The 19,798-nt window shown below is 37.3% G+C and overlaps 1 long non-coding RNA gene across 1 annotated transcript in view; it reads right to left on the reverse strand.

Moving 5' to 3' along the window:
* LOC130705567 (uncharacterized) overlaps positions 1-18,346 on the reverse strand; it is a 268,511-nt gene extending 250,165 nt beyond the window's left edge. Inside the window, exons 1-2 of the long non-coding RNA XR_009005850.1 lie at positions 18,245-18,346; positions 15,508-15,580 (exon numbers count right to left, since the gene is read on the reverse strand). This is a non-coding gene — a long non-coding RNA (uncharacterized LOC130705567). The remainder of the gene's footprint in view (positions 1-15,507; positions 15,581-18,244) is intronic.
* Between the last annotated feature and the right edge of the window lie 1,452 nt (positions 18,347-19,798).

Below are 19,798 nucleotides of genomic sequence, written 5' to 3' on the forward strand. Positions count from 1 at the left end.
GAGAGGACCGAAGGCAAGCCTGCATGGCCTCAGCAACGCTCCCCAGAGGCCTGGGGGCATGGGGAGGGAGGTGGGATGTTTGGGGGGTTGAAGACTAGCGCAGGAAGGGCAGCCTAAAAGATAGGCAGGTTTGGGAAATGTCTGAGAGTATGGGCACCAATTATCCAGGGGATAAACAAACTTCCTGACCTTTGGTGGATAAGGAAAATTTGTGATTTTCCAGCCTTGGAAGCTCTGCCAGGAATTTTTCCATCCCATTTTTATGGATGAATCTCAATCCTGCTCCTTCACTTTGATCCAAAAGGTTTTTTCTTTTTTTTTAAATGTTCTAAGAAATGAGGGTAGCCACCCCTCCCGTGGCAAAATATTCCCACTAAGATATGTACTACTCTCCCTAGCTGTCTCCTTCACCCAGGGAGATAAGACAAAGCTTATCTTTACTTCAAGGTTCAGGCAATGTTTGTTACAAGCTGAAAAACAGAAACAAAATGAATTTGCAAAAAGGAAAGAAACATACCATTGTACTGGCATTATAAATTTTTCAACTATTATATTTTGTACTTTACAATAAGTGGTTTTGGGGTCCCATCTGAACACATACAATTTTTTTTCTCCCTGGAAAATGGGCATAACTCCCACTTGAATCAACAGAGATGTCAGATAGATAACGTTCCCATTCCTTTCACTGATTTAGATTTGCTGTGCCCGTAACTGCTTTCTTTGGAGAAAAAACAGAAGGGGAAGATAGAAGAAAGAAAATGAGTTGAGAAGAAACGGAGAAAGAATACAGGAAGGGAAAAGCATTACAGAACAGTAAGATCAATAAAAAATAAGCAAGAGAAAGAGGATAGGTAGATTACATTTTCCCCATATGGGCACTGACAAGAAAACCAGGGTTTTGTGTCCTGGAAGTGTTGGTTTCCCAGATAATTAAGAATTGTTCTCAAGAATTCCCTGGCGGTCCAGCAGTTAAGACTCAGGCTTTCACGGCCATGGACCCGAGTTCGATCCCTGGCCGAGAAACTAAGATCCCACAAGCCGCGTGGTGCAGCCAAAAAAAGAAAAGAATTGTTCTCAAAACTAATTTCAAAACAGCATTACACAAGGTTTAATACAAGCTCTACTCTGAGTAGAGCTGCAGCAATGAAGGAAGTACAGAAGATCTGTACTCCCCAAACAGTGGAGGACAGGGTCTCCCAAGGAGGACTCTGACCTGTGTACACAGCCCTTCTGGGGCTTGTAATAAATCTAAGAAGGATCCCTGTGTGTGTACCTAAGGAGTCTAGACAGTAAGTACTAGAGTTTGGCAGCCTTGGCAAAGATGCTCATGACTGAGCAAAAACAGAAGAGGAGGCACAAGCTTTCAGACAATGGCAGGCAGGCAGAAAGAGACGAAAGCCTAGGAGACTAAAGCCTTTTTTTTTACAAACAAGAAATGGGGGGCACAAAGGGGCTTTTGTACCTGGGAGGGCCCTACAGGGTCCTGTTGGGTTTCAGCCCCCCCTTTTCTTTGATACCCCTCAATCTTGAGGGGAACAGGGGCATGACAAGAATGGGAATAAAGTTTTGGATAGAGAGGTTAATCATAAACTCAGCAGGGGAACTCAGTGTCGGGGGGACTCAATTTCAACGTGAAATTTAAAGTATAGTTTGGGGGTCTTGAAAAAACAAGTGAGGCTCTCCTGATCCAACAAAAAAAGGTTTCCTGACCCTCGTCTCCACTGTTACCACCAGTAGGCTAGGACTCCTGGGTGGAGGGAATGAAAAAAAGCCTAAATGCCCATTCGGTAATGTTCAGCAGGTCAAGGTGGGATTGGCTCCACCCTACTTCCTGACAGTCCACTGCAGGTAGCAGGGAAAGGATTAAAGTGGGACTCCCAGATTGAAGCTGAGATCTACTTCCTCCTAATGTGGGGAAATCAGAGGCTGAGGAGAAGAATATGATCCTGAGCCCGGAAAACATTATGGTTAGTTAATTGGATCCTGAGCTGAGTTTTATTTGAAAATCAAAAGAAAAAAAAATGTGGCTTTTTTTAATGCCTTTAATGCCACAGAGCAAATTTATTCCATACTTATGGCAATATAGGCATGCAGAATACATACAGAAAACAACATAACACAAATCCTCTGATCTGGAGGAATAAAGGAGTACTCAGATATGAAGAATAAAATGAATATTCAATTGAATTAAAGACTATCTGGTCTTAAACAATCCTTTCATTTCTCTGTGATTTAATTTTTCACTTCTCCTTGGGAGAAGTAATAGTTGTTATTAAAAGAAAGAAGTATTATGAGAAAAGTTTATGTTTAAATGTTGCTTCTACACAGGAAGCGTTACATAAAAAATTTTCTTTCATATAAGTTCTCTAAAATGCCTACAACACCATTTCTCCAGGAAACTTACTGGGCAGAGAAAGTAAACTGTAACTGAAACACCAAATAATGTCTGCTAAAAGAGCCATCCACCACATAAAAACAAACATCCATTTCTACAATTTATTTTATCGGAATGATTTAAACTCTAAATTATTTTGGACCACTAGTCAAGTTTTAATTCCAAATTTAATTCTTCTCTAATGTGTCAAGTACCTGGCGTAAAAAAGAACAATAGCTCAGGTAAGAAATAGGAAAAGTGTATCTAATTATTAAAGATAATATTATAATTATTTTTTTAAAGGAGGCAAGTTAATTGATTCTTACATTTTATTCTCTACTCAGATTTTAGTTCTTTATTTTTTTTTATGTTTTTATAACCATAGATTGTGGATTAATCTATTTAAATGGGATAGTATTTCACAGAAAATGGAGTCCTCATGAATCCCAGAACTCCTTACCAAGATGAAAGGCTGTGTTAATAAAACAGTATTAAATTACTCTGCAATAGTAATTGCTCTGCTTCTTTCTACCATAGTGAATGGTAATAAAGGAAGATTTCCCCACACAAACGTCCACGCTATTTCAAAAAATGAGACCATTGGCTTGATTTAAAATTTGGCTGTAGGGCCTACCAGTTCTAATTAACATAACTAAATCTTGATTTAGAAAAGAGATAGAAAGAGGTTAAAAAAATACAGCATGTCCTAATCAAATAAGAAGATAATTCAAAGGTCTTCATTTTGCCCATGGAAATGACTGCCAGTTGAGATACATAAAAGAAAATTTAATCAAGTTGATATAATCTAATATATAGGAACTGACTTGAGCTTCATAACATAAAAAAGTTTTCTCTGATTCAGGCATTCAACACATTATGAATACCAGGTCAACAGAATCAATATCAGTAACTCCAATCCTATATGGGTATTTTATTTTTATTGAAGTATAGTTGACTTACAATACTGTATAAGCTTCAGATGTATAGCGAAGTGATTCAGTTTTATATACATATAATATTTCTCAGATTCTTTTCCATTACAGGCTATTACAAGATATTGAATACAGCTCCCTGTGCTATACATTAAGTCCTTGTTGTCTACCTGTTTTATATATAGTAGTTGTATATCTGTTAATCGCCTATATGGGTATTTTTAATCGTCCTAAAATTTTTCACTGTAGCTTTTTATGTTAATCAAATAAACAAATGAATGGTAAGTTATCAGCAAAACAATGGCTATCTTCTTAGAAGCCAGAGACTCATGAAGCATAGCTACAGAGGAGATAGATATATAGAAAGCAGAGGATACTTGGCAGTATGTATACACCTTAGATGACTCACTGGGATAATTTATTTCAATTTAGATGTCTTTTAATTTTGTGGATTCACTCTGAGCTAGGAAGAATTTATGGATAATTTCATTTTGGTGATGACATGAATTAAGAGTTGGAGGGTGGAAATATTCTAATATGAATATTTAGAGTATTAGAATATTCAGAATATTCGAATATACAATATCCTAATATGAATATTTAGAATCACTAAGTGATTCTAGGTGGTATAGTGATTTCCAAGTTGGCTAATCAAGTAATCTTCTGAAGAAATGATCTGGAAGAAAGGAGACTGAAGACCACCTGAACCCAATAATCCATCTAATAGCAGAATAACCAGGCGCTATATAAATCCTAACAGTATGAATCATGAAAGATACATCATCACCTGGGATGTATTTTACCAAGAATGTTTAACTTAACTCTAACCAAGACATTAGTTCTAACTTTAAGTTTATAGGAAATACAAGAGATAGAACAAGTTAACACCAGACAAATCCAGAATATGGGACACTCCACAGAATAACCTGTTTTATTTTTTCAATGACTCAATGTCATTTAAGAATTAGGGAGAAGGGGGACATCCCTGGATGTCCAGTGGTTAAGACTCCACGCACCCACTGCAGGGGGTGCAGGTTTGATCCCTGGTCAGGGAACTAAGATGCCACATAACACATGGTACGGCCAAACACAAAAATTAAAAAAAAAAAAAAAAGAATAATGGAGAAGAAAATTCCAAATAAGACACTTAAAAGATACAACGACTAGAGTCTGTGGGTCTTTTTGAATTCTGGTTTACCAACCATAAAAGACATTTTGGAGACAAATGGAGAAATGTAAATGTGAACCAGTATTAAAAGATAATAGGACTCATTGTTAATTTTGTTGAATACAATAATGTTACGGTGGATACTTTAAGAAATGTCCTTATTTTTGCGGGCTGCACATGAAATATTTAGATGTAAAATGACATGTCTATAATTTATTTTAAAATATCTTTATAAAGATGGGGCTCAACTTCCAGTAATGGTGGAGAGGTGAGATGATAACGTGACCCCCAGAGATAACGACTACAAAATACTGGCTAAAATTTAAATTCGGATGATTAAAAAATCTTAGAAAGCATCTAAACACAAGCAAAAGCAACAGGAAAGTTTGACTGTGAAAAAACTGCACCTGGAAAAGTTAAGAATTTTGAGTCTGTGGCTATTCGATCCATGGCTCTAGCCAACCTCCACAGCTATGGCTGTTGAACTGCAGTGGGAACCACAATAGCCTATTTTAGCTAAAGGAGCCACAGACTGAGTTCAGGCTTGGAAAGCAACTGGAATTTTAAAGGGGAAATTTTAGCAGCAATAGAGCCTCAGAAGGAGCGAGACGAAAATTCAGAGCAAACTGTACAAATCCCTGGCTGGCAACTAAACTATGCATAAGACCCTGGTGGGAAAAGTATTCAGAGACTAGAAAAAAATATATTTTTGAAATTTAAACAGAACCAGAACTCTAAATTTGGTGCTTATCTAACTGAGGGCATTCCCCAACTATGAGTGGTTCAGCTGAAGAAAGCTGAATCCACATCAGTCAGAAGAATGAGAGAATAGAGCCTGAATCAGGTAGAAACTGGGGAGACAGGGGTCATAGACAAGAAAAAATCACAGAAGCAAGGCAGCACAGAGAGGGTGAGCTGCACCTCAAAAAGGATTTTCTTGGCTGGCTGCCACATTTTATAGCTATGGGGATAACTACAAGGGACAGGTAAAAGGGCTGCATTTGGAAGCCTTAAAAACAAATAACAGCTGTTTACAGAAGAGACAAAGTCTACAGTTTGAATCCAGACAGGTGTTCACCTACTAGAACAAAAACCCAATAATACACAGGAGAACATGACAGAAGCCAGAATTCATTACATTTTCTATAATATGTTGTTTCAGTGAGAAATTAGTACTCATGCAAAGAATGAAAACTGTGACCTATATTCAGGGAAAAAGGTAGTCAGAATCTGACTCTAATTTGGGCCTGATGTTGAATTTAGCAGGTAAAGACATCAAAAAAGTTACTACAAATATATTCAAAGAATTAACAGAAAATATGTTGGAAGAATTATAGGGGCTTCCCTGGTGGTGCAGTGGTTGAGAATCTGCCTGCCAATGCAGGGGACACGGGTTCGAGCCCTGGTCTGGGAAGATCCCACATGCCGCGGAGCAACTGGGCCCGTGAGCCACAACTACTGAGCCTGCGCGTCTGGAGCCTGTGCTCCGCAACAAGAGAGGCCACAATAGTGAGAGGCCCGTGCACTGCGATGAAGAGTGGCCCCCACTTGCCACAACTAGAGAAAGCCCTCGCACAGAAACGAAGACCCAACAAGCCAAAAATACATAAATAAATAAATAATTAATTTTAAAAAAAATTAAAATGGAAAACTAGAAAATACCTGATTACCACAGAAGAAAACAGAAAAGAAAGAATAGAGAACAAAATGTTGATACAAGTAAGACCAATAAAAAACAAATAGCAAAAACGGCAGACCTAAAGCTACCACTTCAATAATTACTTTCAATGGGAACAGACCAGATACTCCAATCAAAAGGGAGAAACTGGGACTTCCCTGGCGGTCCAGTGGTTAAGACTCCATGCTTCCACTGCAGGGGGCACAGGTTCAATCCCTGGTTGGGAATTCTGCATACCACTATGCAGCATGGCAAATAAATAAATAAATAATTTTTTTAAAAAGGCAGAGATTGCCCAACCAGATATAAAAGTAAAACCCAACTATATGTGCTCTATAAAATATGCACTTGAAATATAAACACATTAAAATTGAAAAACTTTTTTTTTAAATGTGTTATTATGGGATTACATGAAATCATGTGAGTGAAACTTTTGAAAATTATAAAGCATTATAGGATTTAAAGAATCTTTCATTCAATAAAAATAGTGAAAAACTAGAAAAAGATATATAATGCAAAAAGAAAGCTGGAGTGGCTATATAAAATCAAACAAAATAGACACCAAAACAAAGAGTACCACTGTGGACAATGATAAAAGGTTCAATATATCAGGAAAAGATAACAATTATAAATATGTATGTGCCTTACAAAAGAACTTCAAAATATATGAAGTAACGGACGTAAGGGGAAAAAACAGACAAATCCACAACCATCATTAAGACTTTAACACACATCTTTTCTGTAATTTATTTTTAAAAACTAGGCAAGAATATCAGTATTTCTGATAGAAGGTCTGAATGATACTAACCACTATCTTCACCTAATTGACATTTTTAGAAAACTAAACCCAGAAACTGCAGAACACCCACCTTTTTGAAGTGCACATAAAGCATTCACCAAGACAGAGTATATGATGGGCCTTAAAACAGGTCTCGACAGATTTCAAAAGGCTGATAACTTACAGAGTATGTCTTCGGAACACAAAAGAATTAAATTAAAATTAGCAAAAATAAAATTTTTAGAAAAACTTCAAATATCTGAAAATTAAGCAACTCTATTCCAAAAAACCAATGGGTCAGAAACAAACACACAAAAATAAAATTAGAAAAAATTTAACTAAATGAGAATTTGCTGTGACGTGTAGCAAAATGATTATTTAGAGGGAAAATATTACATGCTTATATTAGAAAGGCACAAAGTTCTCAAATCAATAATCTAAACTTTAATCTTCAAAAAACTAGCAAAAGAAGAGCAAATCATATCTAGACTAAGTAGAAGAAAAAAAAGATAAGAACATAAATCAGTGAAATAGAATATAGAAAAAACAATAGAGAAACATCAATGAAGCCAAAAGTGGTTCTTTTCAAATATCAATAAAATTGATAATCTAGCTGAACTGATCAGGAAGAGAAGAAACAAATTACCAACAGAGAGGGGAAATATCACTTCAGATCTTACAGACATTAAAAAGATAATAAGGAAATAGTATGTACAACTTTATGCCAATAAATTTATCCAAACAGATTAAATGAATACATTCCTTAAAAATAATAAATTATCAAAGCTCTCTCAAGAAAAAGTCGACAACTTTAAAAGTCTGTACCTATTAAATAAATTAATTTCTCTGTGCACAGATTCTGATTGTGAAAAGTCTTAAGTAATCTACTACTAAAACCAATAAGTGCATTTAGCAATGTCACAAGATACAATATACAAACATTACTTGTATTTCAATACACTAGCAATAAAAAATTGGAAATTAAAGTAAAAATAGTACTATTTACATTGAATAAAAAATTATGATATAGTAAAGCATAAATTTAGCAAAATATGTGCTATACTTCTCCACTGAATACTACAAAACGTTGCTGGGAAGATTAAGGAAGCCCATGTAAATGCAGAGAAATACCCTTTCAAGAATCACAAGACTCAGTATGTTAAAATGTCAAACCTATCCAAACTGATCACCACAATACCAATCAAAACCCCAGCAGGCTTTTTTTTTTAGAAACTGACAAGCTGATTGTAAAAATTTATATGCAAATGCAAAGGACCTAGAGTAGCCAAGTGATTTTGAAGAAGAACAACATTGAGGACTTACACTACATTATTTCAAGACATATTATAGAACTATAGTAATCACAACAGTTGTAGTATTGTCATAAAGGATAGTCATAAACATCAATGGAACAGACTAGAAGGTCCACAAATAGTCCTACAAGTAAATTGATTTTGAAAAAGATACCAAAATAATTTATGGGGAAATGATAGTCTTTTCCAACAAACAGTGCTAGAACAATTTGATTATCAGATGCAATTTAAAAAGATATTGGACATTCATCTAATATCATTTACATAACTTGAAACGGAAAATTATAAAACTTTAGAAAGAAAACACAGGAGAAAAATCTTGCTGATCTTGGCTTAGCCAAAATTTCTTTACTATCAGCCCACGCGCTGCAATGAAAGGTGCCACGTGCCGCAGCTAAAACCTGACGCAACCAAAAATAAATGAATAAATTTTTTAAAAAAATTCTTTACTATCAGAAAGCATCAACTACAAAAAAAATTGATAATTTGGAATTTATCATAATTAAAAACTTCTGCTCTTCAAAATTGACAGTTAAGGGGCTTCCCTGGTGGTGCAGTGGTTGAGAGTCTGCCTGCTAATGCAGGGGACACGGGTTCGAGCCCTGGTCTGGGAAGATCCCACATGCCGCGGAGCAACTGCGCCCGTGAGCCACAACTACTGAGCCTGCGCATCTGGAGCCTGTGCTCCACAACAAGAGAGGCCGCGATAGTGAGAGGCCCGCGCACCGCGATGAAGAGTGGCCCCCACTTGCCGCAATTAGAGAAAGCCCTCACACAGAAACGAAGACCCAACACAGCCAAAAAAAAAAAAAAAAAAAAAAAAAAAAAATTTGACAGTTAAGAAAATGAAAATACAAGCCACAGACTGGGAGAAAATATTTTCAAAATCCATATCCAATAAAGGACACACTGCCAGAATTATATAAACAACACTTAAAACCCAATAATAGGATTACAAACAACTAAATTTCTTAAATGAGCAAAGAATCAGAAAGACACTGCACAAAATATGCTATACAAGCGGCAAATAATCATGTAAAAAGATGTTCAATATAATTAGTCATTAGAGTAATGCAAATTAAGATACCACTACACACTCACCAAAATGGCTAAAATTTAAAAGATTGACATAATCAAGTACTGGTGAGGATGTGGAGCACCTGGAACTCTCATTCATGACTGATGGGAATGCAAAATGGTACAGCCACTTGGAAATAGTTTCACAATTTTCTATAAAATTAAATACACACAGTATGACCAAAATTCTACTTCTAGGTGATTAGCCAAGAGACATGAAAAAAAAATCTACACAAAGATGTGCACCCAAATGTTTATAGCAACTTTATGCAGAATAGGGGAAAAAAAAAAAACCTGGAAATAACCAAAATGTCCATCAGCTACAGAATGGGAAACTTCGGTATATCCATACAATGCAACACTAATCAGGAATAAAAAGAAAAGAATATTGATAAGTTCAACAACATGGATGAATCTCTAAAGCATTATGCAAAGTGGAAGAAGCCAGACATAAAATACGATCTACCTTATGATTCAATTTTTGTGAAATTCTAGAAAAGATAAAACTATAGAGGAAGAAAAGAATTCAGTGGTTTACTGGAGTTTTGGTGGAGGAAAGGAATTGGCTGGAAATGGCCATAAGAAAATTTTAGGGTGTAGAATATTCCATATCATGAGTCTGCTGGCTGTCACGTGTCACGTGACTGTACATATTTGTCAAATCTCGTAAAATTATTCACCTAACATTGAAATTTTTTTATTGTATGTAAATTACACCTTAAAGAAAAACCTTAGGATCCATAAAGTTGTATAAATCTAAAACATGAAATAAATATAGTAAATGTTAATAAATTGTTAAATCTGTACGATGGATATATGAGGCATTACACTCTTCTTTCTCTTTCTCTGTATTTTGCAAATTTTCTTTGCAGAAATATTTTTAAGGAAGATGTTGATGTGATGGGAACATCATGATGGTGAACATCAAGAAATTTTTTTAAAAATCTTAAAAGATTTCTTTCCTATCAAATGTAGCCACTACCACATATAGTGGCTCTTTGGCATAAGTTTACAACCCTGGCTAAGACTGAACTGCAATCTCTCTTGAGGCTACTTTCACTGCCTTGAAAAATAAAGTCTCAGGAACAAAGAGAAAACCAGTAGTAAGATCAGTGGTGCTATTTTCACAGAATGAACAATTTCTTACTAGCTCAGACTCCTTTTTGCTTTTTTCCTTTCTTTCTTTCTTTTTTTTTTTTTTTGGTGCAATATTTGTTAAAAGCTTTTTTTGGTGTTTTATTTATTTTGGGTAGGTTTCTTTTTAGCATGGGAGTTCACAGACCATTTTCCATTTTTATTTCCTTTTTAATTGATCACTTGGTCATCCTACTTCTAGAAAATGAAGGAGCAAAAAAGAACATGTTTCACTTCTCTCACTCTCTAAAACAGTTCTAAGAAATTGAGAGAAAATACTAAGGCTGATATTTAGCGATTATTAAGAGTCTTTGTTTTAAAAAAAAATTCCCTGAAACTCTATGATATATTAAATACTCACTAAAATTAATGAGAATGCTTTTATTCTTACCTGTGAAAAAAAATTTTTTTAATGCATGGTTTAGATAGGAAAATTTTTAGTCTTGCAAGTGTTCTGTAAGTGTTAAGAAGTCTGGAGGGACCATATGAGAGAAAGTGAGAATGTGGAGAGCTGTGTGGAAAAAAAAAATAAAATTGTTAAGAATATGATGGGTAAGAAGAAAAAAGGATATCACAGCTTTTCTGCTTCTCCCTTTCTATCACAGCCTTTCACTAATGTTCTCAAGTGAAACACTCTTCTGAAAGTTTAAACAAAATCAATATTTTCCTTCATGTCAAATACATAAAAGCATATTTTCAAAGGCAGAATTTTCTAGTTATCCATTTGTCATGGTAGAAATGATCAATATTTGATGTTAGGGAGAAAATCATTTATTTCTGTCCATGTTTTCAAGTAAACAGTTTTCGTTTTTAAAAAGTCATGTTGTATATATGTACAATTATCATTATTTCTGTCATCTTTCTCTGACCTAATAAAAGGAAGAAAGGGAGGAAGGAAGGAAGAAAGGAAGGAAGGAAGGAAGGATGGAAGCGAGGAAGGGAGCGAGGAAGGAAGAAAGGAAGGAAGGGAGGGAAGGAAGGAGGGAGGGAATTTCTTCTAACTTATTTACTATGGAGAGAGTTAACTATAGCACTTCCAACATTAGAGAGACAATAAATACTACTACCTGAGAAATGAGGAAGACTAAGAGAATAGCTAAGACTGAAAGTCTCTCAATTTAGTCTGTGAATTCCCACTCAATGTCACTGAATCCTGTTAGCAAATGATTTTACTATAATGTCTTAAGCACAGGGTAAGCATTCTTGAATTCTCTTCAGAAATCCGTCACTTGTACCCTGAGGCTGTCAATATCTAACAAACTAGAAATTCAAGGGCCACTCAGATAACTTTTTCCCTTGACAGTAACCAACCACTGCTATCTTTTACTTACCTCCTTTTACCAAACAATATATCACCAAGAGAGATATGGGAATTCCAACATCAGGGATTTCATATTTGAGTATATATACTGTCTTTTTATTAGATAAGTATTTACCACATGCTAATATTATCCAAGAAATTGCAGAAAAATTACATGCAAGGCACATATTTTAAGTGTGTTATCCACATGTAATTTACAAGATAACATCAGAGATAGTTCATCTCACACTACGATAGAAAAAAAAAAAAACTAGGGGCTTCCCTGGTGGTGCAGTGGTTGAGAATCTGCCTGCCAATGCAGGGGACACGGGTTCGGGCCCTGGTCTGGGAAGATCCCACATGCCGCGGAGCAACTAAGCCCGTGCGCCACAACTGCTGAGCCTGCGCGTCTGGAGCCTGTGCTTCGCAATGGGAGAGGCCGCGACAGTGAGAGGCCCGCGCACCGCGATGAAGAGTGGCCCCCACTCGCCGCAAATGGAGAAAGCCCTCGCGCAGAAACGAAAACCCAACACAGCCATAAATAAATAAATTAATTAAAAAAAAAAATCGGCTGTCCAAAAAAAAAAAAAAACTAAATATTTAGTAAGAACACCACACAGATGGCACTAGGCTAGGCACTGTCTGACTTACAGAAATGTATAAGACATGGTTCCCACCCTCAAAAAAAGCACTATTTCATTAAAGAGAAAGACTTAAAGACATAAATCTCCAGGCAGCAGTGTAAGAGAAGCCATGGGGCAAACCCATGACTAGATGCCAAAAGGATGCACCAATAAAATGCAGTGCTCCCTCGGAGGCAGTGAGTACAGTAATTTGCGGAAAATTTTGTGCAGTGACTTAGCGTTAAGTCAGCACTGACTGAAAATCCACGCTTTTTGAGTAGTTTGTCATGCTGAGAAGGACACAGAATTCAAATTCGTCCTGCTCTGGTGTGAACTCAGGCTCTGCCATCTAGAATCTCAGGTTCAGCATTCATAAACTGGAAATAATACTTTTTCATTCCCTTGTTGTGAGGATTAAATCAGACAACATAGAGAGAATTAATCTCAAATACACAGAATATGATTTTTTAAGTTGTAAGCTATTTTATTTGCCATTGTTATTGGATTTTAAGTACTGACTGTGGGATTCCTATCCCTTGGGAATCTGCTTATCCTAGACCCAAACCCCAGCTCCCTAGCTGTGCAAATTAGAGAAGTCTTCCCATGATTGCTCTAGGATTCTTTCTCATGCTTCTCACCCCCATCAATCTGGGCATGAAGCACAACCAATTCTTCGCCCTTCTTCTAGATTTCCACGTTAAAATCCACTGGCTGCTAAGCACAGGCTGTGCCCAGGGATGGCATGGGGAGAGAAGAGGCGCAACATCCCAAACTTCCGAAGTTCCAGTGTCCAGTTAGAAGTCCCTCCAATAATCATGCAAGCTTAGTAGTAACAGCCGACTGGTCTACCAAACGTAGCCTCAAGCCAAATCCCTTCCTCTTGGCATTTTTTTCCCCTCAATCTATCCTGTATATGCTGCACCCCGCTAGCTACCAGGGGTGGGTTTGCGAGTGGTTCCAGCTCTTATTTTTGTGGCCATTCTCCCCTCAATGGAAGCAAATTGAAGGTTCCGATCTCCAACCAGGGCCCTGCTCAGAGGAACACTGCTCAGACCTCACCCTGAGATGCACCTCCAGTTGCCCAGGTCTAGTCCAGGGAATCAAGTTTGCTCTGTCTTATTCCCCAAGAGCTTGGTTGCCTCTTTTTGGCCCTCTTATTATTAGTTTCACTAACAGCAAAAATTTAAGGTTTCCCATAAATGTACTGGAGCTTCTTCACTGGTAAATGTTTCTGTAAACGTTTCATACCCATAGCCCCAAGTTCTAGCAGAGCCTGATTTTTTCCAAATGACATTCCATAGTAATTTCTGGTACACTTTGCTGCAAAAACATCTTAAATGTGCACACGTATGAAGAAATCTTTTCTCCTAGTATGTGGTCAGGAATTGACTGAAAGAATATCCCAGAAACTTCTAGTTTACCAAATATTGAATACATTGAATAGCAGACATTCTGCCATAGAAACAGACCCTGGCAGACATGAAACCATGTAATGTCAGACCCAACAAACTTTAACTGCAGCTGCGTCTCCACCTCCAAGGCCTCTCATGCTATATCATTTCAGTGGCATGTTTTAACAACTCAAATTACCCTCTACTACCTGAGGCACCTAAGTCTCCAAAATGTCTCCAATTTCTGGAACAGGATCCCAATTATCTGCCATTTCCCAAAAGCTTAGGAATATATTTTATTTTTAAGCTTATGAGACATGCATGATATTTATGTGAATTTATATGAAGTTTGGGCTTATAAATTTGTGTACAGAGCTATAATATCTTCACTGCTTTTCTACTCTTTCCAAAGCAACAATGATATAGCATCTGATTTCCATGGCTCTCAGTAATTTGCTCATATATGCTGGAAATGTTTCTGTTTTTAATTAAAATTAATATTGTACCAGAGATGGTCTTTTCTGTATTACACATATCATATTTGAGCAATGTATTCTGTATATACAGACACCCCCTGCCATTCTAACATCAACCTGAATTCTGTTATTGGACTTATTTGGTATGGCAGGCTGATGTGCTGAGGGTCCTGAAGATTGTCCTTATGCTCCATGATTTGCTGGAAGGACTCACAGGACTCAGGAAATCTGTACACACTGCTACAGTTTACTGCAGTGAAGAGGTACAGATTAACATCAGCAGGGAGAAAAGGCTCAGAGGGCAGAGTCCAGGAGAAACCAAGCACAAGCTTCCAGCTGTCCTCTCCCTATGAAGTCATGCACAGACAGTATATAATTCTCCCCTTAACAATGTGTGACAACCCATGCTAAGTGTTGCCAACTTGATCATCTCACCTGAGTCTTTGTGTCCAGGGATTTTATTGGGAGTCTACCACATAGCATGCGGCACCTGTATGACTGGCCTTAGCTACTCAGTATGCAGCCCCCCTCCTCCAAGAGGTCAAACACATGGTACAGTCCACAGCCTCAGGCATGCCAAAACAGGTGCTCACCATAAATCATATTGTTAGCACAAACTATCTCCTGTGGCCCAAGATCTCAGGTATACAAAGAAACTTATCAGGTAGGATACGCCAAGGACTCAGAGGTCATCTTCCAGAGGCCAAGCCTAGGGTCAGTTCTGAAGACGCTGGGAATGTATAGGGTTTGAGCAACCCAGACCTGCTGAGTTCATCCTTTCCTGTACAGCTGAATAATAATTCCCAAAGATATCTTGGCCCTCATTCCTAGAACCTGTAAATGTTATCTGATATGGCACAAAGGACTTTGCAGATAAGGTTAAGTTGAGAATCTTGAGACGGAAAGAATATCCTAGATTACCTGAGTGGATCTTAAATGTAACCACAAGCACCTCTATAAGATAGAGGCAGAGGCAAATTTTACTACAGTGCGACAGAGGGCAATATGCCTGAAGCAAGATGCTGAGGTGCTGGCTTTGGAGATGGAGAAAGGGGCCACAAGCCAAGAAATGCAAAGAGTGCAACAAGAAGAGGCAAGGAAAGGAAGTCTCCCCTGGAGCCTGCAGAGGCAGCATGGCCCTGCCAACAACTTGATTTCAGCCCAGTGAAACCAATTTCAGACTTCTGTCCAGAGTTGTAAGCCACCGGGCTTGCAGCAATTTGTTACAGCATCCATAAGAAACTGATACAGTTGGGGACAAACCTTTGTAATGAGATGGCTTTGGCATTTCATTTACTAAACCTTCTTAGAAGTCATTCTTTCATTTCATTCAGCTCTAAAAGAGTGAAATATTATAGCAGGATGTCAGTATATACATGAACATGCATGCACACATTTAAAATGCAAATGATCATAAGTACAAAACATTTCAAGAATTTGAAAGCCCAAAGAAATAGCAGGCAAGCTACCCTAAACCAGATGGCTAACTAATGGATTCAGCAGTTGTCCTATAAGGATATTAAATTCAAATATCAAAAGCTGTAATATCCTGAGTACTGTGACTTGAATATAAAAAAATAATTGCAAACACGGAAATGAAAAAAAAGCAAACTGGCATCACATGAAGGGTAAGATAATCAAATGACATGGGAAATATCAATGAACTTTACTGGGTTCCAGGTCTGAATTTCCATATTCTATAATAAACCTTAAAGCTACTCAAACTATCTTATTTCCTGTTTTTATAGATGATAATATGATCATCTTCTGCCTTTGGTGATTTCCCCAGCTTCAATTAACATACACATTTACTCCTCTGTGAATGTATACTTTTCAGTTCTGATTCACATATACATATTTTAACCATTAGGTCAGAACAGGGTTTTTTTCCCTCCAAGTATATTGGTAAATCTTTGGAGTCTTTTTCTCACCAATCAGATTTACCTATATATAATTATATTTATTTTTATAGTTCATTAATTTCTCTTTTAGTCATGATGTAAGCCAGGGTAACAGTCAAATAACCAGCACGATTTTCCTGAGCTCTATTTTTGTGGTAGATAAAAATAATTTTTTAAATTAAATTAAAATAATAATTTTAAAGAGTTAGGAAAGATGTCTATCCAATCTCTACCATTTTGTGTGTTCATTGTGCTATACTCTGTAAATTGATTATCATAATATACTATGCACATTACACAATCAAATAGTGACTTCTAAACCATCAAAATGTGTAGAATAACTTTAGAATCTACCACACTGCATCAAATTGTTTGAAAATTGATAAGCCATATATGGACTATATGTCTACAATGAATAAAGCAGAATATTCATTTGTGAAGAACAGTCCAATTTATGACCATTCACAGTAGTTGTTCAATAAACGTTAGTTACATTCACATGTTAATATACTTTAGTAAACATCCACTCTGTCATGAACTTTATAACCATTTGTGTCAGAATAGAGCTCAGTCTTCATTATGCCCACTTCATTGAAACTTTATGTAATAAATTAGGAAACAACGGTGTCAAGAGATTAGGTAGTTTGGCCAATTCTCTCAGCAAGTTATTAGCAGAGTCTAAACATGGTTACAGAGTTTAATAAAAATTCTTACACATACTCCCAATTTATCATGAAATACGTGAGAATATAGTTCCCATTGATAACTCTTGAGATACAAAATGTTCAGGTTTTCTTTCTCCCTAAATAAAAGATTGGAGAATTTTTAACAATCTAGACCAATTCATGTTTATAAAAGTCATGCACCAATTGCTACATCAGATATATGAGTCTAAATTAAATCAAAGTATTAATATTTGATCCAATTAACTGGAGCTCAAAGAAGATAGTCAATCTAAGTAATTTCGTTTCTGTAAAAATTTTTCAATTAATTACCATAACTGTTAGCCAAAATATCAGATTTCCTCTGAATAACTGTAGCTTTGGGGACCTGGCCAGAGGTTGTGGCATCCTGCAATGCTTTCCACACTGATGACTGGCTCTGGGTATCAAGGGAAAATGCAACTCTTCTCAGAGCTCAGCTGGCAGCTCCTACTCAGACGCATAGAGCCATTTCTACTGTTATTTCCATGGAAACCACTAGCAACGTAGCTTAGTGAACCAAGAACCAGGTATGAAGCCTCTCAGCTAACTGTACTGTGAGTTCAATCTCTGATGGACAAAATGAGGGTCATGTGGTTACTTGAAACCTAATATCCTCCATAGTGACCAAGACCCAGGTGAAGATTTTATATAATTAAACTGGTGTGAAGGTGGCCCAAAGCCTCCCTTTCCCTACTGAAGGACGGCTGCTTATAACTGCCAGAGCAAGGGCTTTACAACAGCTAAAGAAGTAATAGCTATAGTCTTTTGTGTGACTATATCCAGCCTTTATATGCTACTTTATTCGAAAAAGACAAGTAATCACATGGATTCTTACTTCAGTTCTATGAGTACTATTATCTGCACAATTATTTAACATTTTTAAAACGAATTTTCCATTTACATTAAAATTTCTCACTTTAAGTCAACAAAAATAGAGTTCCCAGTTTGTCATAATCAAGTCTTTAAATCAGTTCTTAGTCCCTGAGTGCATATGACCTGACACAGATACGAAGGGGACCAGGAAAATTCACACCTACATCATGGTCACTTGAGGTGACTGCTTCATCCTCGAAGTATTTACTGAGCACCTACAATGTGGCATGCACTATGTCGCGTGCTAAGGATAGAGTGGGGGTAAGAAAGACCTAATTCCTGTCTTCAGGGAGTTTCCAGCCTACGGTATTCCGTACTATGGGTGACCCAAATCTGCTGATTGTGGGACAAAGTTCAGTAAAGTAACCATGTGCGTAGAAAAAGTTGCCTCTGTAGCTGGGGCTGAAAATTATCTAAGGTAGTTATCCTTCTAGTTAACCCATAAAACATGTATTGCTTAGGGTAACTAATGTTAGCTGTTAAAGAAATAAATAAACCCTGAAATCTCAGCTCCTGATTTACCTCCATGGGGAAGGGTGAGGGCGCTCTGTTCCATGGTGTTCCTCGGCATCTAGGCTACTACCACCTTGTGGTTCCACCCTCCTCTAGGGCCTTGGAGTTTTTATTCATCAAGTAAAGAGAGTGGGACGATTCGATAGACCAGGCCTGGAACTTGGGCACATGACTTCTGTCCACATTCCAGTGGCCAGAACTCAATCTCCAAGTCACACTTAGCCCCACCAAACTCTAGGAAATACAGTCCAGCTGGTGCCCAAGAAGAGAAGGAGAGCATCCTCTCCCTCTCCCCACCCACGCCAACCCACAAAGTTCTCTCCATTCCACCAGTGCACTGGAAAGAGAGGGAAAAAAGGGTACAAGAATTTTTCTCAGCTTGGCTGGCAGTGAAACACATGACCCACTCAAATTCCATTGTCAGAACTCAGTCTTGTGGCCACATTTAACCAAACGAGATCCTGAAAGTTTGAATATCGTTCAAACTTTCAGGATCTCGTGTCCAGGGGTCGACCACAGGCACTGGGATTACTCGTCCAATCTAACACAAGCTCCCTTTCAGTCATTACTAAGACAAAGAAGAAAAGTGCACCCTTACTTGTTCACATGCATTTCTTTGGCTGCCCCTATGGGATTCTTCCTTTCAGAGAGTCCTTGAAGTCTTTTATTTTTCCATTTTAAATAAGAAATTAGAGGACTCAAAAGGTAAAAATCTTGAATAAACTGTAGTCTGATAGCTAACCCAAAGCACACTTGTAACTAAATTTTAGATCTTCTCATTCACAGTCCATTTAGTTGACTTCTATTAAATACATACTGTGTGCAGCACTGTGCTAAATATTTAGGGAATAAGAAAGAAAGAAAGAATAATGCAGCAAAAAAAAAAAAAAAAAAAAAAAAAAGAAAGAAAGAAAGGCCTAATACTTCCCTTCAATGAGCTTTTATTTATTTTTAAGAAATAAGATATTTACATAAAAGAAACATATATACATAATTATTTAGAGAAATGCATGCAATTGCACATAATGTGATGCTGGAATCAGAACAGGGACTCCAGGACAGTGTGTAGACAAGAAGGAATTGTGCAGAGAATAACTCCCAGGAAGAATTTCACTGAATTTCAACTTGAAATCTATAGGATGTGGATGAATAGAGAAAGACAGAGGACTTGAAGAGATGATACTGAGGTGGCAAGAAAGCATGAGCAAAACTCCATTCTGAACAGCGAGGAGACAGGTGTGACTAAGGAGAACCGGTACTGGGAACAGGAGAAGTGGGGAGACCTCATTGCTGGTGATTCTGAAGACATCATCTCTAAATGATGTTAGAGAACCACAGTAGGGACTTGACCTGGCCATCACATGCCTGTCCAAGGGCTGAAGAAATACTGCCCTGGCGACAATATGTAGAGCACCCTGCAGAAGGTAGAGATGACTGACAGTGGTCAATTCAGTGGACCTTGACAGAGACTGAGGAACAAGAAGATGAGAGACTGAACAATAGCCGTTCTGGAGAAACCTTACAAAGAGAGAGTGAAACATCCCTTGACAAAAGAATCTTACA

This window comes from Balaenoptera acutorostrata, chromosome 17 (genome assembly GCF_949987535.1).
Source record: "Balaenoptera acutorostrata chromosome 17, mBalAcu1.1, whole genome shotgun sequence".
Taxonomy (NCBI): Eukaryota; Metazoa; Chordata; class Mammalia; order Artiodactyla; family Balaenopteridae; genus Balaenoptera; species Balaenoptera acutorostrata.